This window comes from Oncorhynchus kisutch, linkage group LG1 (genome assembly GCF_002021735.2).
Source record: "Oncorhynchus kisutch isolate 150728-3 linkage group LG1, Okis_V2, whole genome shotgun sequence".
Classification (NCBI taxonomy): Eukaryota; Metazoa; Chordata; class Actinopteri; order Salmoniformes; family Salmonidae; genus Oncorhynchus; species Oncorhynchus kisutch.
The window spans coordinates 34,422,364-34,430,381 of NC_034174.2; positions in this window are offsets into that span (position 1 = coordinate 34,422,364).

Consider the following 8,018-nt stretch of genomic DNA (forward strand, 5'->3'; position numbering starts at 1 on the left):
AATAAGAAGAGACTTGCTTGGGCAAAGAAACATGAGCAATGGACATTAGACCGGTGGAAATCTGTCCTTTCGGTCTGATGAGTCCAAATTTTAGATTTTAGATTCCAACCCCTGTGTCATTGTGAGACGCAGAGTAGGTGAACTGATGATCTTCGCATGTGTGGGGCCCACCGTGAAGGTTGGTGGAGGAGGTGTGGTTGTGCTTTGCTGGTGACACTGTGATTTATTTAGAATTCAAGGTACACCTAACCAGTATGGCTACCACAGCATTTTTGCAGTGATATGCCATCCCATCTGTTTTGCGTTTAGTGGGACTATCATTTGTATTTCAACAGGACAATGACCAAACACACCTCCAGGCTGTGTAAGGGCTATTTTACCAATTAGGAGAGTGGTGGAGGGCTGCATCAGATGACCTGGCCTCCACAATCACCTGACCTCAACCCAATTGAGATGGTTTGGGATGAGTTGGACAGCAGAGTGAAGGAAAAGTAGCCAACAAGTGCTGAGCATATGTGGGAACTCCTTCATGCTAGTTGGAAAAGCATTCCTCGTGAAGCTAGTTGACAGAATTTTTGGGTGTGCCAAGAGTGTGCAGAACTGTCATCAAGGCAAAGGGTGGCTACTTTGAAGAATCTCAAATATAAAATATATTTTGATTTGTTTAACACTTTTTTTGGTTACTACATGATTCCATATGTGTAATTTCATAGTTTTGATGTCTTCTCTATTATTCTACAATGTAGAAAATAGTGAAAATAAAGAAAAACCTTTGAATCAGTAGGTGTGTCCAAACCTTGACTGGTACTGTATTTTATTATTTTTTAATACTTTGTTTATTGACTTTTCAGCACCAGCATTTAGAAAATAATTGCCCATGTAAGTTATTTGGTAGTAGTATAAAACAACACATCAAAGACAACAATACAGCAGAACATAGAGAGAGAAAAATAATACAACATTTAAAACTGGTTCTCAGAGTAAAATTAAAATAATAAGGAAAAATACACTGCTCAAAAGAATAAAGGGAACACTTAAACAACACAATGTAACTCCAAGTCAATCACACTTCTGTGAAATCAAACTGTCCACTTAGGAAGCAACACTGATTGACAATAAATTTCACATGCTGTTGTGGAATAGACAACAGGTGGAAATTATAGGCAATTAGCAAGACACCCCCAATAAAGGAGTGGTTCTGCAGGTGATAACCACAGACCACTTGTTAGTTCCTATGCTTCCTGGCTGATGTTTTGGTCACTTTTGAATGCTGGCGGTGCTTTCACTCTAGTGGTAGACGGAGTCTACAACCCACACAAGTGGCTCAGGTAGTGCAGCTCATCCAGGATGGCACATCAATGCGAGCTGTGGCAAGAAGGTTTGCTGTGTCTGTCAGCGTAGTGTCCAGAGCATGGAGGCACTACCAGGAGACAGGCCAGTACATCAGGAGATGTGGAGGAGGCCGTAGGAGGGCAACAACCCAGCAGCAGGACCGCTACCTCCGCCTTTGTGCAAGGAGAAGCACTGCCAGAGCCCTGCAAAATGACCTCCAGCAGGACACAAATGTGCATGTGTCTGCTCAAACGGTCAGAAACAGACTCCATGCGGGTGGTATGAGGGCCCGACGTCCACAGGTGGGGGTTGTGCTTACAGCCCAACACCGTGCAGGACGTTTGGCATTTGCCAGAGAACACCAAGATTGGCAAATTCGCCACTGGCGCCCTGTGCTCTTCACAGATGAAAGCAGGTTCACACTGAGCACATGTGACAGACGTGACAGTCTGGAGACGCCGTGGAGAACGTTCTGCTGCCTGCAACATCCTCCAGCATGACCGGTTTGGCGGTAGGTCAGTCATGGTGTGGGGTGGCATTTCTTTGGGGGGCTGCACAGCCCTCCATGTGCTCGCCAGAGGTAGCCTAACTGCCATTAGGTACCGGGATGAGACCCTCAGACCCCTTGTAAGACCATATGCTGGTGCGGTTGGCCCTGGGCTCCTCCTAATGCAAGACAATGCTAGACCTCCTGTGGCTGAAGTGTGTCAGCAGTTCCTGCAAGAGGAAGGCATTGATGCTATGGACTGGCCCGCCCGTTCCCCAGACCTGAATCCAATTGAGCACATCTGGGACATCATGTCTCACTCCATCCACCAACGCCAGGAAGGCATTGATGCTATGGACTGGCCCGCCCGTTCCCCAGACCTGAATCCAATTGAGTGTGTCTGGGACATCAGCAGTTGCACCACAGACTGTCCAGGAGTTGGTGGATGCTTTAGTCCAGGTCTGGGAGGAGATCCCTCAGGAGACCATCCACCACCTCATCAGGAGCATGCCCAAGCGTTGTAGGGAGGTCATACAGGCACGTGGAGGCTACACATGCTACTGAGCCTCATTTTGACATGTTTTAAGGACATTACATCAAAGTTGGATCAGCCTGTAGTGTGGTTTTCCACTTTAATTTTGAGTGTGACTCCAAATCCAGACCTCCATGGGTTGATAAATTTGATTTCCATTGATAATTTTTGTGTTCTTTTGTTGTCAGCATATTCAAGTATGTAAAGAAAAAAGTATTTAATAAGAATATTTCATTCATTGAGATCTAGGATGTGTTATTTTAGTGTTCCCTTTATTTTTTTGAGCAGTGTATATATTTTGATACAGTTATAGGTCAACTATTACAGATAATACCGTCCTTAACATCCGAGATGTCTTGTATGCACATACCAGGCCTCTTACCTCACCAATATATAAATATACATCACCCTGGAACGGCAGGGAAATGTATTCGTTTAAAAAAAGAAGGGAGCCCATATTGCATAGAATTTGTCTACAGACCCATTGAGTGTGCGTTTAATTTTTTCCAACTTTATGCAATTCAAAACAGATTATATTTTTGGTGAAGATTATATTTTTGGTGAAGGAGGAGTAAGGGAAGACAAGTGATGCCAGTATAGACGAGGCAGCCTCCATCTCTAGCCAAATTGGGGGTGGGAATATCTCTCTGCTCTGCAACCAGTAGTGAATGATCCTAAGGTTAGCGGCCCAATAATAGATTCTGAAATCCGGTAGAGCTAGACCGCCGTCTGGTTTGAGCCTCTGCAAAATCTGTTTTCGCATCCTGGGAGGCTTTTTGTCCCATATAAACGGTAGAATTAGGCCGTCAATCTTTTTGAAAAATGTATTGGGAAGAAAAATCGGAAGGCACTGATAGAGATATAAGAATTTTGGGAGAGTATTCATTTTAATATAATTAATTATTGCGACTAAGGAGAGTTGTAGCAAAGACCAGTGTTCCAAATCGTCCTTAGTATGGGTTAAAAGAGGAGCAAAGTTGGCTTGATTTTTCAAATCTTTTTCAAATCTTGGTTTTCAAATCTGATTGTGACATGTACCCCGAGATAAATAAAACTACTGTGAGCAATTTTAAATGGCAAGTTATGTAAAGGGGATTTTTTTTGCGGCCATATTCAGCAGCATCAATTCGCTTTAACTGAGATTCAGTTAATACCCTGATAAGTGACCAAAGGATGTGAAAGTGGCAAGGGCAGCAGGAACAGAGACAGAAAGGTTGGATGTGTATAATAATAAATAATCTGCATGTAAAGACAGTTTGTGTCCGTGTCCGTATCTGACTATACCTTTGATGAGGGGGTTGGAGCGAAGTGTTATTGCAAGTGGTTCTATGGCGAGGGCAAACAGTAAGGGACTTAAAGGGCAACCCTGGCGTGTCGATCGTTGCAAAGGGAAGCAGTCTGAGTGTTATTAGTCCTGACAGAGGCTTGAGGGGATGAGTACAGAAGTCTTATCCAAGCCATGAATTTGGAACCAAAGGCGAATTTATTTAGAGTGTAAAAATGGTATTTCCATTCCACCCAATCAAACGCTTTCTCCGCATCCAGGGATATAATGGCTTCAGAGGTATTGACGACAGAAAGATTATATAAAATATTAAATAATCGTCGAGGATTGAAGAATGAGTGTCTATTTTTAATAAATCCTGTTTGATCCGGTAATTAATGGGAGGACTGTTTCCAGAAGCGTTGCCATAGTCAACATTTAGCAGGCTAATTGGATGGTATGATGCACAGTCAAGAGGGTCTTTGTTTTTTTAAAGAATAAGACAAATGGTTGCCTGAGTGAGAGTCTGTGGGAGAGCACCATTTACAAATGCTTCATTGTACATTTCAATTAGAATAGGGGCTATTTTGGAGATAAACTTTTTATAAAACTCTGTCGAGTAGCCATCAGGCCCTGAGCTTCTCCCAGATTGAAGGGATTTGACAGCATTAGACAATTCTTCAACAGTGATTGGCTGCTCTAATTTTTTAACCAAATCCCGGCTGACAGAAGGCACAGGAAGTGAGTGGAAGAAATCATCCAATTCCAATGTATCCGCTTTACATTCTGAAGTATATAGAGACTGGTAAAATCTCTTGAACTCATCATTGATCCCTCTAGGATCTAATGATATCCCAGATGATGTACGAATTTTAGGAATCTGAAATAATGATGATAGTTGACGTAAGTTGTGAGCTAATAATTTACTGGCTTTTTCTCCTTGTTCATAGTAAGTGCTCCTAGACTTGACAAGCAGTTCAGTAACCTGGTCTGTTAATGTGTCAAATTCTGCTTGCAGAGTTAAACGTTCCTTATAAATATCCGGGGATGGTGAAATGTCATAAATGTCATCTAATTGGGCAATACAGTGTGTTAACATAGATAGCCTATCCCTTTTCAGTTTCTCATGTGCGGTGTAGGAAATCATTTCACCTCTGATATAAGCTTTCAAAGTTTCCCAGAGAGTAGACGCAGAGATGTTCGGGGTTCTATTTGTAATCATGAAAAAGTCGATTTGACTCAAAACAAAATTGACAAAGTGTTCATTGCTGAGCAGTTGAGTATTTAGCCACCAAGGCCGTCGCAGATTGTCAACATTTTGAAAGGCTACTTCCATAGTAACCGGGGCGTGGTCAGATACAACAATTGGATTATATGATCATGAAGATATGGAATGGAGGAGTTTGTCATCTACAAGGAAGTAAAAGTGTGGTGAACTGCTAAGAAAAAAAGAGTGTGCTTTTCCAGCTGGATTAAACATTCTCCAAGGATCTGAAACGGCGAATTCAGACAAAGGTTCGGACAACTCTAGCTGAGGTTGATAAGGTGGTAGTTTTAGTGGAGGATCAATCCAAATGTGGGTCTAGCCAACAGTTAGTCACCACCTAAGATCAACATATGGGAAGACATATCTGGGTGTGTAGAAAAATCACCATTGTCCCAATTAGGAGCATAAATATTAAGAAGTACCTTTGTATTGAGCAGCCTACCACTGACAATTATGTATCTACTATGGGGATCTGCAATCACATTGGAACATGTAAAAGGTATCGATCTGTGAAGTACAATAGCCACCCCTCTTGCCTTTGAAATGAGTAATGGAACACCTGACCCACCCATCTGCACCTAAGACTTGAGTGTTGTGATACCTTCAGATGAGTTTCTTGGAGAAAGATGTGAGCTTTCAATTGATGAAGGTGCTGTAGCACCTTACTACATTTAACTGGATTATTTATGCCCCTGCAGTTTCAAGTGAGAAAATTAAAGCCATTCCCTCCAGCTGGATGGGCTACACTAGGCTGCGTCATGTCTTAAGAGAGAAATGACGTGTAAAGGACAAGGTACAATGTAAACTGAAGATCTTAGTTGAACCTAAAAGCGCAAATTTAAAAAAACAAAGACAAGCGACAAGGTACAAAAGACATAAACTAGATACGGTCACGATGGTCGTACCAAGTGGACCAATTGGCGTGATTGAAGTTCCACATCTTTATTTCGGTGAAATTTTAAACAAAAACAATAAACCAATAACGAAACGTGAAGAAGTGGTGCACAAACACAAAACAATATCCCACAAACACAGGTGGGAAAAATGGCTATCTAAATATGATCCCCAATTAGAGGCAATGATTACCAGCTGCCACTAATTGGGAACCATACAAAACACCAACATAGAAATGTTGAACTAGAACACCCGCTAGTCACGCCCTGACCTACTACACCATAGAGAAACAAGGGCTCTCTATGTTCAGGGCGTGACAGTACACCCCCCGCCCCCAAAGGTGCAGACTCCGGCCGCAAAACCTGAAACCAAATGGGGGGGTTAGGGTGGGTGACTAGTGTCGGTGGCTGCTCCTGTGCGGGTCGTAACCCCCCCCCTTTTTGGAAGGGTGGGGAAAAACTGGCACAGGACTCACCAGACTGCTGACAGGCTCTTCAGGTCGGATGCCATGCAGAACACACCTACATAATATTTCTCTCATCTCTCTCCCAACTTCTCCATCGCCTCCCTGACGGTCTCTGGCTCTTCATGGTGAGTACTGGGAGCTGGCACAGATGGCACCGGACTGATGACCCGCTCTTCCACTCTCCGCTGCTCCGCCGACCACCCCTCATGCCCCCCCCCCCTAACCTAACCTAACGAAACCTAACCTCGGTTAAGAGAGGTTTAACAGCAATACAGATGGTAAAACTACGACTGAACCATGAAAACAGCCACTGGTGACAGATCATTTGTCTGATTATCTGTAATAATGGTATGGGGGGGCCTCCTGGGTGGCGCAGTGGTTAAGGGCGCTGTACTGCAGCACCAGCTGTGCCATCAGAGACTCTGGGTTCGCTCCTAGACTCTGTCGTAACCGTCCGCGACCGGGAGGTCTGTGGGGCGACGCACAATTGGCCTAGAGTATTCCCGGTTAGGGAGGGCTTGGCCGGTAGGGATATCCTTGTCTCATTGCGCACCAGCGACTCCTGTGGCGGGCCGGGCACAGTGCGCGCTAACCAAGGTTGCCAGGTGCACGGTGTGCACATTGGTGCAGCTCTCCCGAGCCCGTGCGGGAGTTGTAGCGATGAGACAAGATAGTAGCTACTAAAAACAATTGGATACCACGAAATTGGGGAGAAAAAGGGGTAAAAATTAAATTAAAAAAATAATGGTATGGGAATAATAATGCATTTTATTTTGTAATGGGGTTTCTTGCATCAAACAACACATTTTCAGTGACCTTGTCTGAAGGACATTTGGATAAACAGGTTAATGTCAAGTCCTGCATGTTTTTAAAAGTCTTGTAGACTGAATGACAGAAAAACAATTTCCATGTTCAAATGTTATGGTATGCATTTATCCATTGTTTTTGATGGAAGGCAACTCTGATAGGCCTACAGTATGATCAAGTAGCCTACTTCACCACTGACTGACACTGTAACTTTAAGCTGGTACAGCCTGTGTTCACAGCAAACGTGCACTGGAAGTTGCACAGACCAGACATTGGATCAGTGGTAAAAACAATATGAGGGAACATTGGATGCGACCACATACTTCCACGAGAAGGTGGGAAACGCTGTCTCAGGCGCCAGAATCTCCCATAAGTGTTCAATCGGGTTGAGATCTCATATACACACCCCCTTTTGAGACCCCTCTTTCAAAGTCACTGAGATCTGCTCTTTCAGCCATGGTAGCCAAAATATTCAGTAACTGGGCATTTTTATGCATGACCCTAAGCATGATGGGATTGCTTATTTAACTCAGGAACCACACCTGTGTAGAAGCACCTGCTTTCAATATAATTTGTATCCCTCATTTACTCAAGTGTTTCCTTTATTTTGGCAGTTACCTGTATGTGAGCAAGTCTAGTCATTGGAGCAAGCACTAAAAACACTGTTTCAACTGCACGTTTTGTAATGCTTCAGAGGTATTTTTGTATTTAATTTACTTTTATTTAACTAGGCAGGTCAGTTAAGAACAAATTGTTATTTACAATGACGGCCTACAGGTAGATTTTGGCTGATTGTTTTGTTGTAGCCTAGGCCAGATAAGATACTAGTGCATTACGGCATCTTGTCGTCCCATATTGTTGTTGAAAACATAGCAAAATAGTACATTTTTAGTTTTGTAGAACGCGCATGTAATATAATGGATCTGCCAATTTACTCTGCATGATGGCAGGGAATATTGTCTAGTATAA